The following is a 15,007-nucleotide window of genomic DNA, read 5'->3' as shown; positions in this document are numbered from 1 at the left end:
GCTGGGTGTGAGTCTTGCCTGCTGCTCCTGCTTTAGATCAAGGATCCTTCCACCTCAAGCCCTTTGCCTGTGCTGTTCCCCTCAGAGAAACATTATGAATGTGTTATGTTACTGAATTAAGGCCAGCAAATTGGTTGATAAAAATATACAAACTGCAAGTTGAGTCAGTATGTCATTTATTGCCCAGTTGTGTCCAAGTTGAGTCTGAATCAACTGACTTTATTCTACATCACTGGTTAGAACAGAGTAAACCCTTTGGTCAGAGGAGGATTGGTAAACATAATTTTAACCAGTAGAATAACAACTGAACTAGAAAAGATCCTAAAACAACTGAGCATTAAAGTAAAAATTGTACAAGCCAATGTTTTCCCTATTGCCATGTATGAATGTGAAAGCTGGGCAGTGAGAAAAGGAGATAAATGAAAAATCAATTTATTTGAAATGTGGTGCTGGAGAAGAGTGCTGAGATTACTGTGGACAGCCAAGAGGACAAACAAATGGGTCATAAAACAGATCAACCCTGAAATCTCCCTGGAAACCAAGATGATGAAGTTGAAGTTGTCATATTTGGCCATGTCATGAGAAAGCATGCCTTATTAGAACAGACAACAGTGCTAGGAAAGGTGGAGGGATGTAGAAAGAGAGGAAGACCACATACTAGACGGAAGGAGTCTATTAAGGAGATCACGAGTATGAATCTACAAGAACTAAAAGAGTGGTGGAGGATAGAGAGTCTTGGAGATTTTTCATTCACAGGGTCACCATGAATCGTGATGGACTCGAGGGCAGTTAACAACAGAATAGCAACTTGGCAGTGTTAAGAATCTGTTGTACATTTCCTTTGATTCTGCCTTCTTCAGATTTTGCTTTATTCTCCAGATTCTTCTTTGCACATGTTTCATGGACTCTTTGAAACTCATTTATGGGCTGCCTAAGCATTCATGTAGCACAAGTGAAGAACAAAGAGATCAGAAAAACATCTTGGCTGGGTAAAAATGGCAGAGATGTGTTTTAGAGGCATCTGTACAATGAAGGAAACTAAAGAGTTTTCCATGTTTAGGCAACTGTTCAGCAAAGTGGTTACATTTTGCTATGGTTACATAGGGAAAATGTGTAATTAGTACAATTAGAAAATGGGGAAACTGGCATGTTATAGTAAAGCTGGAAAAGTTGACTTTAGGTCAGTGAAGATGCCTTGTTGCAAAAAGATCTAACCCCCTCCCATCCTGGCTTGGCCATGTAAATCTTTTCAGTGACACTTTTTAAGCCTCAGAAGATGGTAATGACAAAGCCCCTTTGAAAAAATCTTGCCAAGAAAACCCTATGATAGGTTCGCCTTAAGAGTTGGAAACAAAGGCCTACAACAACAACAGGCTACAGGAGGAAGCTCTTTCACATTATACAGTTATAATGCTATGATTCCACTTTAACTGCCATGGCCACATTCTATGGAATTCTCCTGGGCTTGGTATTTGAAAGAGGGACCCTTGGTATCCTTAGGCAAAGTGTTTTCCTCTCATACTTCCAACAGATACTTCCTACAGATCACAGGATTTCACTAAATGCAGCCTTAGAGTCTCATTTCTATAATTGCATAGAACAAGAGGGCCCAGAGTTTGACAAAACTATTTTGAATCACCCAACACTGTGTAAGATGCTTGTAAGGGTGCTGCCTTTTAAATCTCATGTAAATCTACGTAGCTTGCCCTGCTCTTACTGGAATCTCTTTTCCAGATGAAATATGTATCAGGGAAGAACATAAACATTCTTATTACCATTCTTAAAGGAAAGCAAGCTGACAGAGTGAAGAGCTACATCAATCTCAGTGCTATCTCCTGTGGGAAGTGAAACATAATAATAAAACACCTGGCTTTGCTCTCCTTCTGCACAGTTAAAATGTCTATACTTAGACTGTAATTAATCACTAATTCAAAATCAGATACAGTACTTTCTCTTCTCCAGTAATAACTCATCCTGTGACTTAAGTTATCTGTTAGTATTCTGGTTTCTTTCCTTAAGTTGACAAAATGTCTTAGGTGTGTTACAGACCGCCCTTTTGGGGCGGCCTGTATCCGGCCCTTTCTCCACTGTATTGGAGCCTCCACTGCCACAACGGCAGCCTCTGAGGCCCCGATCCGCCGCTTTCCAGGCCACGGGGAAGCAGCAAAAGGCCACTTCCCCATGGCCTGGAAAGGGGTGTCCTTGGGGCTTCATGCCCCAAGGACACCCGATGGTGGCGGGGACAAACAGAAAGGGGCTGTCTAAAGGCTATGCCCAGCAATGTAAAGCAAGAAGGAGCTCTGAAACTGAGCTCCTTCCGGCACCGTGGAAAGGGCGCCCCAGGCGCTCTCGCGCGGTGCCAGTATGTCACTTCCACACCGCTCTGTTTGGAGGCAACGCGGTCGTGATGTACCAATGGTAGCGCCCATGTGTATAGGGTGCCATCATTTTGTACGTGCTCGGCACGTACTAGGGTTAGGGCGTCCGGAAGGGATGCCCTTTCCTAACCCTAGTATGTGCCGAGCACGTACTTTATACGCGTCTGTAACGCGCCTTAGATTCACCACTGACTTTAAACAAGAAAGGTTAGTCTCTCCTTCCATTTGTTTTTACAATGAAGGCTTCCAAATGAGGGTTTTTGTCACCAGGGGCTCTTCCATACTGCAGAAATAAAGCAGTTTGATACGATTTTAAATGTCATGGCTCTGTCCTGTGGAATCCTAAGATTTGTAGTTTTGTAAGATAAACTGATTTATTTCTGCAGTGTGGATATCACCCCCAGATCATCTTACTCCTTTCACAGAATTTTATGAAGGGATGGGATGTCCAGACAATGTTGCCTTCAGTCTATGTTTTCTCACTGCTTTTTCCAACTGAACACATCTTGACCAGTAGCCTTAGAAGTCATCCATTCAGAAATGTTCAATATCTCACTTTCTGTGTATTTTGTTCCACAGAACATTTATTTTATGTTTAGGGACAAATAATCAACCACAAGTCTATACAGGTATGCTTCAGTTAACAAAGTAGATGTGTTCCTGGTCATTAATTCTTTAATAGAAAATTTGGCACCAGAGATAGAAATAACATAAAATAAAAACAATAGGGAAAGTTCCTATACCACAAAAAAGGAAGAGGACTTCAACATGTTTTACTGAAGTTTTTATTCAAAGCTAACACATGTGAAATGAAACAATCAGGTCAGGTGAGCCTTGCATAAATAAGCAACAATATTTTGAACCTTCTAAAAATCACTTGAAAGCTCCTTCCAAAATACTTCAAGGATGACTACATCTTTCACCAGCTTCCATTTTTCTTATGATTTCCATTTTGGTGGCCAAACTCATCGATCTGTGTTGTTGTTGTTGTTGTTTTAAGGCATGCTTGGGGCATTGGGAATTGTTTATTTCATATTTTCAGTTACACTGGGGATATGAATCAACTATAGCTTTTGTTAAATACACAGAGTTTGTATATCGTGGAAGCACAAATATTATATAATGGAAATCTAGCTAATGGTGGTATATATTTTTCTGTTAGGCAGGGGAAGACAGTAGTATTTGTAAAAGTTTAGTAGTTCAATTATATTTTTGTATACTTTTTTTGTAAACTATTCGTAATAGTTTAGTAGCTCAATTATAATTGTTGTTATAATTTGTTTTAGTAATAAAAAATGTATTTGCGCTAGTGGTTATGTTTAATTTTTTTAAAGACATGCTTGGGGTAGCAAGTGAAGCAGGCTAATTTATGTCCCCCTTTCTGTTTTGCTTTTCACTTTGCAAAAGTGCTTGTGCTATTACTTTACCTATTGTAGACAGGCAGAGACTACTAGAGTAGGTTTGGCTAAGAAGTATCCCCTTCTTTCCTAGCTCATATTTTGTTGCAATGTTTACTGCAGATATGCTGCTGCAACCTGACAATTGAATGTCTGTGTTTCTCCAGTCCTTCACCACCCTCCCAGTTGAAGAGCTGTTAAAACAACCTTCCAGCTAGACAGAGGATGAGGAGGAAAAGAGGACTGGTTGGGTGGGCAGAAAAAAAGACTTTGTAAAAAGAAAGGAGGCTTTGTTAACTGAGGTATGTTTGTACTACTAGTGAAGTCATTTCAGCAGAAAGGAACTAAATAAATAGCACATAAAAAGAATAAAAATTAATACTCCACACACTATTCAGGAAAGTTATATCGTACTATAGAAGGACATTTAAAATTAGTCTGAAGAGGAAAAACAACAACACTTTTCCCGCAAACTGACAATGATGGTGTTAAAATAGAGCCTGTTAGATGTGGTCTGTGCATTAATTGCATTATTAATTATATAAATATTTTTTGTAGGATTTTGTGGGTTTTCAAAAAAACAGGGCTATGTATAGCATGATTGTTCCCATCTCTGTTCTTTACCCATCACCACATGAAAGCATAGCTTCTTTTGGCTCAAGTCAAGTAGTATTGATCAGCAAAGTACATTGCCTTTGTGTGGGTCCTGGCTGAAATTAAAAATGAAAAACAGCCAAGCAATAATGGCTATTATTCATTTTTCCCTTGCAAAACTTGTATTGCTGCTTCCAACTGTAGACTGAGCAGAACATTTGGAAAGGATACCTAGGCCCCATTCACACTATGAAGTAACCCAGTTTGCGAATCTCTTTCTGCAAAAACCTAAGTGTGACTGGCACCCTAGTAGAGGTGAGATATGAAGTCGAAGGCTTTTATGGCCGGCATCCATAGTTTTTTGTGGTTTTTTTGGGCTATGTGGCCATGATCTAGAAGAGTTTATTCCTGACATTTTGCCAGCATCTGTGGCTGGCATCTTCAGACAATGTTGGCATAGAAGAGAGCTGGATATATGTATATATACTATGTGACCCTGGGTAGGCAGGAATGATTTCCATGTTAATCTGTTTATGTTCTGTTTTGATGCCAGGGCCTCAGGGTGGGAGGATATGCAAAGGAGGCTTAGTGTCTGCTAATTGGTGATCACTATTTGCTGGGAAAGTTCCTGACCCTGAGTGGTTTCTCATTTGCATTTGCTGAGTCCTCATTTTGCTGTTCTTCAGAACTGGTAGCTAAACTTTGGCCCGTTCCACACGGGCACCCTAGTACGTGCTCGGCGTCCTTTCCGGATGCCCCTAACCCTAGTACGTACCGAGCACGTACAAAATGGTGGCACCCATTCTACATGGGCACTGCCATCTTGACATCATGGATGCTTAGTGTTCGCACATCATGTGGCGAAAATGATGCCACGAGTGCACCACTGGCGACTTGCGGCGTCATTTCCGCGCTGCAAAAACAACCCGCTTTTTGCGGGTTCTTTTTGCTGCATCCGGGAATTGCGCGGTTTGTCCACTGCGGTTCCCGGACGCAGCAACCAGCGGCACCGGCAGAGCGCCCTTTTTGGGCACTCTGTAAAGCGCCTTTGTTCACTTTAAGGGTTTCTTCTTTCTGGTTGAAATTATAAATATGTTTATGGATTTAAGTGGCTTCCCTGTGCATTCTGACCTGAAAGTTGTTGGCATGGTCCAGGATTTCAGTGTTATCAAACAGTATTTTATGCCCAGGATGGTTTATAACATGTTCTGCTACTGCTGATTTTTCCCGCTGACCCAGTCTGCAGTGTCTCTCGTTTTCCTTGATTCTTGTTTGCACACTGTGTTTGGTGGTCCCTATGTAGACTTGTCCACAGCTGCATGGTATGCAGTAAACTCCTGCGGCTGTGAGAGGGTCTCTTTTGTCCTCCGAGGAGTGCAGCATTTGTTGGATTTTCTTGGTTGGTTTGTAAACCATTTGAAAGTTGTGCTTCTTCACCAGTTTCCCTATTCTGTCTGTGATTCTTTTGATGTATGGTAAAAATATCTTCCCTTTGGGTGGCTGCTTGTCTTCACTCCTCCGGGTTTTTCTGGGTCTGGCAGCCCTTCTGATGTCTGAGCCGGAATAACCATTTGCCTGTAGAGCCCAGTCTAGGTGCTTCAGTTCATCTTCCAAGAAGTGGGGTTCGCAGATGCGTTTTGCCCGGTTTACCAGTGTTTTTATTGTGCTTCTTTTTTGTCCTGGGTGATGGTTGGAGTTCTTGTGCAGGTATCTGTCTCTGTGTGTAGGTTTTCTGTACACTGTGTGGCCCAAATGTTGGTTCGGTTTGCAGATAACTAGGACATCCAAGAAAGGCAGTGTTCGTTCCTTTCCTTTTTCCATTGTGAATTGGATGTTAGGATGGATGTTGTTCAGATGGTTCAGAAACACAGCTAGATCTTCTTCTCCATGGCTCCAAATGGTGAAAATGTTTGATATGTGGATATTCACCAGAGGAATAAATAAGTCATTGGCAGTTAATTTTTTTTTTTTTTTTGAGAAAATAAAAACATTGAAAGAACCCGAAATGTGTGCACCTGCTTTTCAGTAATTTGGCAGGTGAAATGTTCACTAATAGGCTAGTATGCCTGCAAACTTCATCCCATTCCAAAGAAGAGAACAAAAACTATTGTGGTTTTGGGACTTGCAGAGCCAAATGGGAGGTATACAGGAATCTTTAGTTTCCTGAATCTCAGCTTGTGTTGGGAACCAAGTCAAACACAGTGGTTCCAAATGAGCCTGACCTGAAGTGGACCATTTTCTGAAATGCTAAACTGAGATGCTAAATTGAGTTCTGGACCAAATGTTGGGGTCACATCGTATCCCTAGTTAGTAGAAATGTTGGAAACAAACCAACCAAGTAAGGTCAACCAGCCTCTCCAATTAGTCTCTTACATACCTGCTCCAGATGGGCAGCCCTCCTCAAACAATTACTTTTGGAAAATCTGTCCAATCATCCCTGGGACAACCTAGCAATTTGTGGACACTAAAGGACAAAATTAATAACTAATTAATGAAACAAACAAACCAGATTAAGAGCTAAGTATATACACAAAATGAGAGCTGAAACCCAACAGAAGGGTACGAGAGACTTTTAGTGTAGTATTTGAAAAAGATAATCACTTTTTTTAAAATAAAAATTTAAAAATTGCAGCAGCAAATAAAAAGAATATAAAGAGACGAGCAAGAGAAAGGCAAAGATCAGAAGATTTGGCCAGCACTTTAAAAAGTGCAAACTCCATTTTGGGAGGTAGCCTAGCAAGCAAAATCAGTCCTGCTTATTATGGGTATGGGCTTAAATGTCATCTGGAAAGCAAAACTAACTCTCCGCCCTTCCTTCCTGTTTATATAGTTAATTGCTGCTCATTCAGCCTTAAATATTCCAAACTGCCTGTTGTAAGATAATTTCTACATTCCTATCAAAGATTCATTCTGGAGGTAAATGTTAAATATTCTTTCGGCAATGATTAATTTGAATTGACATAGAAAAATTAAACCTCTGTTTATTCTCAGTTGGCTTTTTATAAACTCTGACATTTAGCAGTTTTGGGATATAAACATACTGAATGGTCCGTATCAAAAGATGGTTGCCCTTTCTTTCCTCAGTCTTGAACATGTTAAGTTTTTAAAAGATATGAAACTAGTTTCTTACTAGGCTTGGGGTCAGTCTTATCATTGGGATGTAAAATGGTTACCACTGACAGCAGATTTTGCATGTAATGGAAGGGCAGCTAATAGCCCTGCCTGGTCGAAAACAGGATGATGATGAGAACAACAATGACAAGAAGAACAACTACTGTTACTAATGATGATGGTGGTATTTGTTTGGCAATGCTAAAGTGGTGTCTATGTGATTTTCTGTGTAGCTTTCAATAAGATCCACCCTTATCTGGGTGAGAAAACCTGGCAGCACTAGTGGGGTTGTGGTGGCTGTTATTTGCTGCACTGCCTCAGGCAACAAAGTGTCTTGGACAAGGCTTGATTCTATCTAATGTCTACATAAAACTTGCATGTTTGACTTTAAAGTTAAGGGTGGCTTGTGTTTGTTTGTTCAACCATGTGGAACAACAAATTATAAAGATCTCATGTGCAAAAAACATACAAGACCAAAAACAAAATAAATATATAACAAATACCAATAACCAATAAATATGATATTTATAGCAAATATGAAAATAGAGAAATGGACTATAAATGTGATATTTATAGCAATTATGAACAATAAAAATGGGAAATATATACAGAAGCAGAATATCATACTGAACATACAACATGAAAAATAATATACAGCATAACTAAAAGTTGCAACACATATATGGCAAGGCACTAAATGAGATAAATAACAAATGTAAAAATGTGCAACATAAAGACAAACTTGTACAAGTAAAGAAGCTCTAGTTGTAGGCTCCAGTAGTTGTTGTAAGAGTGAAAAACAACCAATGATAACAAAGAACGTATTCAAAAGTCCAGCAAACAATTACTAATGACTGTCAGGCTATAAATCATATGCAGCTATATGGTCAGTTCCTGGGTTTGCACAACCATTTCAAGTCTTTTTCAGAGGCAATTTCAACTTTTCAGAACTTCATGTGCCCAAATCACTACAGGTTGAGTCTCTCTTGTCTGAAATGCTTGGGACCAGAGATATTTTGGATTTTGGATATTTTTGGATTTTGGAATATTTATATTTGCATGTGCATACATAATGAGGTATTTTCGAGATGGGACCCAAGTCAAAATACAAAATTCATTTATTTTTCATACGTACCTTATACATGTAGCCTGAAGGTAATGTTAAACAATACTAAAAATTATTTTTTGCATGAAACAAAGTTTGGGTACACTGTGCCATCAGAAAGAAAAGGTATTGCTATCTCAACCACCCATGGGGAAAAGCTGACTTTTGGAATATTTCAGATTTTGGAATTCCAGAAACAAGATATTCCTCTGTAGTTAAATGCACAAGATACTGCAATCCAAAACAATTCAGTGTAAATACCCAAAATTTATAACAGCTAACAACCTATTACATGCATAGGTGATTCCAAACAAACCCTCTGCTGTAACTACCACATTCCTTGATATGTAGCGGCTGCTGGACAGATTAAACATTGCAAAGGAAACTGAGGGGCTGTGGATGGTTGAATCCATGGATATGGAAGGTCAGCTGTATACTGTTACAGCTGTTATTGAATCAAGCCTACAAGAGTACCTGAATTCAAAGTATAAATCTAAAAGACATCTCTTTGTGCTAGCACTTCATCTATAGACCAGGATGGGGTTCAATGCATTCCTGCACAAAGATTTAGCACTGCATTGCCCAAGGTTACACAGTGGGTCTCCGTGGTCAAGCGAGGATTTGAATTCTGATCTCCTGCATTCTAGTCAACACCCAAACCATGACACCATGCTGACTTTCGCAAAAGAGTGTTAGGTCATCTCAAACAGTGGTCCTTAGCATTAAACTTGTGACTGCTTAGGTGCTACATTCTAGGACTATAAGAGCTTAGCCAGGGCCTCAGTGTGGCCAATGCTGACTTTGATTTTGCACCAGGTAAGTCTACCTCTAATTTTATGCCAAACACTTCATAATACCCTGAATGCCATGGATATTCCCAATTAGAATAGTAGCTGTTGTGTACCTTCAAAGTCATTTCTGACTTATAATGACCCTAAAGCAAGTCTGTCACAGGGTTTTCTTGGCAGAATTTGTTCATAGTGTTTTGGTGGGTTACTTTTTTTTTTTTTGCCCTTCTGAGGCTGACAGAGTATGACTTGCCCAAGGTCACCCAGTGGGTTTTCATGGCTGAGTGGGAATTCAAACCTTTATCTCCCAGTGTCCTAGTCCAACACATAAACCACCATAGTGTAATAATTTTAGTGTTGGGCTAGGATACGGGGAGAGCAGAGTTCAAATCTCTGCTCAGCCATGGAAACCCTCTGGGTGGAAGGCAATGCCAAATCTCCTCTGAACAAATCTTGTCAAGAAAGCCACATGATAGGTTTGCCTTAGAGTCACTGTAAGTCAGAAATGACTTGAAGGCACACAATAACAACACCTCCCAGCGGTTATGGGAAAACAAACTGTAGTTGGCCAAGGTTTTCAGAGATTTAAAATTGAGCTTTACAAACCCAGGACAGGTGAATAGGACTTGACATATAGCTTCATACATTACATTCTTATCCACTAGCTTAATTTTTCTTTAATTAGAAAAAGAAACCACAGTAATCCTGTACCATAGGGCTTTGTTTAACAAGTAAACTCTATTTTTTTACACTAACCTCACAACAGAGTTTGGAAAAACATTTTTAAGTAATTAGTTGCCATTCTAGTACTGAGACACAAAATTTAAATATCATCATAGGTGCAATTTTGAAAAAAGTAACTCTTTATTTCTCCATTTCTAAAACATTGCAGTTGTACTGCAATACAAATGAAAGTATTTGTCATCAAGTTAGAACCATAATGTAATTTTGCTGTGCCTTCATTATTGGAAAAATAAATTAATTAGAGACAACTAATGAGTGACGCCCACTCCCCAAGCCCTGCTTCAGAGAGATGTCAGCTGTGCTCAAATGTTAATTTGTTGTGGGATAAAGGGGAGATAGCCATCTGGTACCCAGTCTGAATGAAGGCTTTTCGGCTGCTAGTTCCTGCCTTGGAACATGCATCAATATGAACTGATTCCCTTTGTTTTCCATCTTTCAGAGAAACAACAGAGGAAAGCAAGCAGGAAGTTGGATCAGATTCCTCCACAAGGTAATCCAAAATGTTCACAGCAGTCTCAATGATTTCAGTTATCTTTGCAATGGAGACAGTGCCAGTGGATCAGATTTTTTTACAATGCAGCCGTTGCTAATAAGCCCCCATAAGATATTACGAGATAAAGAGTGATAGGGTTGTGTGCTGTTAATGGTATAAAACTACTGTGATTTACAAATATTATACAGAACTCCTTCAAAAGGCATGGTGGGCTGCAAAGAAATTCTCTTATAAGGCAGGTATATTGTACTATGTTTCAGTGATTCATGTTTTGTGTTGTGTTTAGGGAAACTAAAACTTAGGTGCTGGTGCCTGCAGGTGACAGCATGACCAGAATTAAGCGAAAAAGGAATAATAAATGCATGACATCGTAGTGACACTGACAGATGGAAAATTCACAGCCTTTAAAACATTCATATCCTGGTAAGTGTATAGCTGGAGAATAAGGGGTTACTTCCAGATGAAGAGTCCTGGGTACTATTCACTATATCGCATCCATCACTTTATTTATATTTCATCTTTTTCCAAGGGTTGGACTCAAGGTAGCTCACAAAAGACAGAAAAATACAGTGAAAACACAAATAGTTAAAACATACCAAAACTGATTAAAACAGTATTTAACTAACAGCAGAATTAAAGCCATTAAAAATCTTACTTTAAAGCAAGATTAAAATTAGTACAGCACTATAAAAAGTCCTCCTCTTATTAACAACCAATTCCCAAAGGTTGCTGGAATAGAGAGGTATTAACCTGCTGCCAAAAAGACAGCAAAAGAAGAGCCCATCAACTTCCCTAGGAAGGAAGTTCCAAAGTTAATGAGCAGCCTTCTCTTGCATTCCCACCAAGTGTGTTTGTGAAAGACAGTGAGCTACAGAGAAAGTTCTTAGAGCTTATAATTTTTACACACTCATAGGAAAGTGTGCAAATATTATATTTTTTCCTTCTGAGTAGGTTATCTGTGGTAAGAAAAAATAAAGAAAAAAAGATGGAAGAAGCTGTAGGAAAAATATGAGACTTGCAAATGGAAGACAAACCTGTTTGGGCCCAATGAAAACATGGTAGTGGATACCACCTAATGCAATGCCACCCAGAGTAAATAAGCTGGCATCACTGGGGTTGATTACGGCATATGTCACTGTAGCTTTTGTTATTTGTTTATGAAGGTTACAATCCTACACAGATATACCCCGTAATAAGTATTATAGAACTCATTGTGGAGCTTGCTTCTTCATAGAAATATATGTGCACTATACAAGTGTGTGCCCAAACTATCCACAGCTATATATTTAGGCCAATACTTGCAACAAACTTTTTTTAACAACCCAGTCTTGCTAAGTCAGGTCGGAAACCTTAAGAGTAGCTAAATTTTGCAGGAGACTGTATGGGCCTGTTGTTATTCCACTGGTATCTATGTACAGATTTTTAGACTGCTTGAGCAAAAGCAATCTGTGGCTATGCCAAACTGTGTAGGACAACAATTTGGGTGTATATGTTACCATATAGCAATATCAGTTTCATATGACCTTTAGGAATCACAAGTTCTCAGCCCAAGAGCAATGAATCAGTGTTGCCAAGAAAACTCTTTGATAGAGTCACTGAAAGTCAGAACTTTAAGTCAGAACCTGAAGGCATATGACAGCAACAACAACAAATTCCTTAGGATGAAGCCAGAAGAATTAACATGATATGAAACCAGTACAGCTATGTAGCATAGGTACCTACTATGTCTGGAATTCTTTTTCCCTCCACAAGCATCAGTGGATGTTCATAATCTCCTTATTTTATTCTGCTTTTCAGGTTCACTAGATCACATCCCTGTTCAGGTCAAAAGCACTGCTGATGCCAAAGCCTCGTTTTGCCTAAAGGAATGTTCAGCTTCACACTACTTACAGGAGCTGTCCAGAAAAAAATAACAACAATGAGGAAGGCAACTAGTTGTGTTTTAATAACTCCTTGTAAGGAAGGCCACCTTTCTCAGTCTGGCCTTAGAAAGAAGATATGAGGCCACAGCCCGCCTAAGGTGCCAAAAGGCTCTTCGTGGTTTTTAAAAACCACAGCGGTGGACAGGAGATGGCAACCAGCCCGGCAGAGGTCACCTCCATGATATCAATCAGAAACTGCCTGAAAACCAATGCTGTTGCAAAGGAGTGAGAAAAAGCACCCTGGAGGAGAAATTTTCCATCGCCTGCATTCAGGGAGCAACCTGCTGTGTGGATTTAATTTTCCTACAAAGACGCTGATACTAAATAAATAAACGTTAGTCCTGTGAGTCCAGCAACCTCAGAAGCCTATAACTGTTGGGTTCTGATTGGATCAACAGGAAGTGAGTGCTGGATGATCAAACTGAGCATATGACAAACGTGGGTTGAATTTTCTATTAACTCCACAGACTGCTTCTGTGTCCTTGAGTCAGGGAAGTGCTTTAGAGTTAATGCCAAAGGACGGTTTAGCATGCCACGAAAAACCTGGATGCACACTCAGGCTTACCTCCCCCCTCTGCTCTCTCTCCCCCTCCTCCTTTGCTATGTGGCAATTCCTTCATACCTTTGCAGGAAAAACAGAAGATTGTGGTTTGTTCTAAAAGAGGAATAAGAGGCAAGAATTCCTCCTCAAGAGGAGGAGGAGGAGGAGGCGGCGGTGGCTAAAGCAAACCATGGTGTTGTGTCTGGACTATTCCAGTCACTTCTGTTTGCTCTGAGCCTCGGCTTCCTTACCTGTTGGACAGAATGATTGTGGCTTAAGGACATTATATGAAAACACATTCTGCTGGTGAAATAGTACTAGCCGAGAGCACAAACATTACTAAGAGCGCAAAAAAGAGTCGGTGTATTGAAAGATGCATTCCAGCAAGTCACAGGCTGTTTCAGCCATTAAGTCTTGTTTTTCTCTTCCTTTGAGTGAGCTGTCTGCTTACATTTATTTAAAAAATGGAAGTGATGCATACACATGTATTTATACATACACAACACACACACACTCTCTCTTTAAAAACTTGTAATGCAGTTGCCAGATTGTAATGGTGTTGAATTCAGGTATGTTCAGTGATGGCCGTTCCCTGGTTCATATTGAATTGTCTGCAGAGGTTGCCCCAAGAGAAAAAGAGGTTCATTTGTACCAAATTCAGTTAGGGCTCTAAAAAAATTACATCTGTCTTCACCCTAGCAGGACAGCTTTGCTAGAAAGGTTTCATTAACAGGAAAAGGGTTTCAGAGCCAAGACATCAGGAAGTTAATGGCGCAACCTCTCAGCACTGAAGAAACAAGGTCAGCTCTTTTCCAGGATCATCATTATTATATCAATATAATAGCCAGGAATGTAAAACAAAGGAAAGGAAAGGAGGAACAGCACTTTCTAAAGTTGGAATTGGGGAACTGTGTCCATAAACTGCTGCAACATGTCCTCTCTCTTGTTCCTGTCTCATAACATCAATTCACTGTCCAGACAACAGAACACCAACTTGGAAGCTGCATAAGCAGAACAATTGCTTACTTCAGCAGTGAGGAAATGGGCCACTCCTGGAGGTACAGAAACCTGGATCTGAAATAGACAAGACTCTCCCAGAATTAAAAACAAAAATACACAAACCTGTATTTGGTTCTGAGCTTGGAAAAACTATGTACAACTCCAGTTCTGATACTTCTAGAAGTTGTAGTCCAAGGGGTAATTTTCCCAAGTTCTTACCTGAAGCTACTTGGTCAGATCCTGGGACAGTTACTTTTGAAGTAAAGCTCTCCAAATCCCCAGGCAGCAATGTTCCCAAGCTTGAACTATGCTGCTTATATTGGAACCAGATGAGGTTCTAATGTGTAATGGTATGACAAGGAAGCTGAGGATCTTTGTGGTTTCCCAAACCCTCCTATCCACCCTGTCCTTTCCCATAACTGTTGTTACATCCTGTCTGAGCAGCTTAGTATTCCCAGCACCTCTCCCTGCCCTTGTTATGATCTTACGCTTTCACACAGCAGTTGTTTTCCTTACTTCATATGAGTGCAACAGGCCTATGGCATTTTTCCAGTTTGAGAAGCTGCTTCAGAAGGTGTTTGGAAATGGAGAAATGGCAGTGGATGGGAGAGGCTTAAGTCTTTGAGTTTCACAGCTCAAAATTCCTTCCCAGCATTTTTCTGTTGGGGATTCCTCTATGGACATTATCATGTGGGAGGAATGTCTCTCAATTTTGAAAGAAAAGAAAGTAGGGCCAATTCAGAAATGAACGCAAATACGTAGATGGTTATCACACCACAGAAGAACACAGTGCCCATCCCAAAGCCAAAGCAGTGCGAATGCAAAAGAAATTATCATATGAGTATGTACCCTTTGTAGTTTAGAATTTGAATTAGCATCCCTGCACATGTGAAGTGAGGGCAGAATTGGATCATGACGGTTTTACACTTCTGTCG

General features: G+C 40.0%; 1 long non-coding RNA gene across 1 annotated transcript; it reads left to right on the top strand.

The window, feature by feature from the left end:
- Nucleotides 1–3,904: 3,904 nt before the first annotated feature.
- Nucleotides 3,905–13,565, top strand: LOC149322138 (uncharacterized). Its single transcript, XR_016282131.1, has 4 exons — nt 3,905–4,077; nt 10,557–10,607; nt 10,897–11,033; nt 12,408–13,565. It is a non-coding gene; the product is annotated as an uncharacterized LOC149322138 (long non-coding RNA).
- Nucleotides 13,566–15,007: the final 1,442 nt, after the last annotated feature.

The sequence above is a fragment of the Sceloporus occidentalis genome, unplaced genomic scaffold, assembly GCF_023333645.1.
Source record: "Sceloporus occidentalis isolate IW3139 unplaced genomic scaffold, rSceOcc1.0.p SCAF_1, whole genome shotgun sequence".
Classification (NCBI taxonomy): Eukaryota; Metazoa; Chordata; class Lepidosauria; order Squamata; family Phrynosomatidae; genus Sceloporus; species Sceloporus occidentalis.
This window is presented reverse-complemented; position numbering and strand designations above follow the sequence as displayed.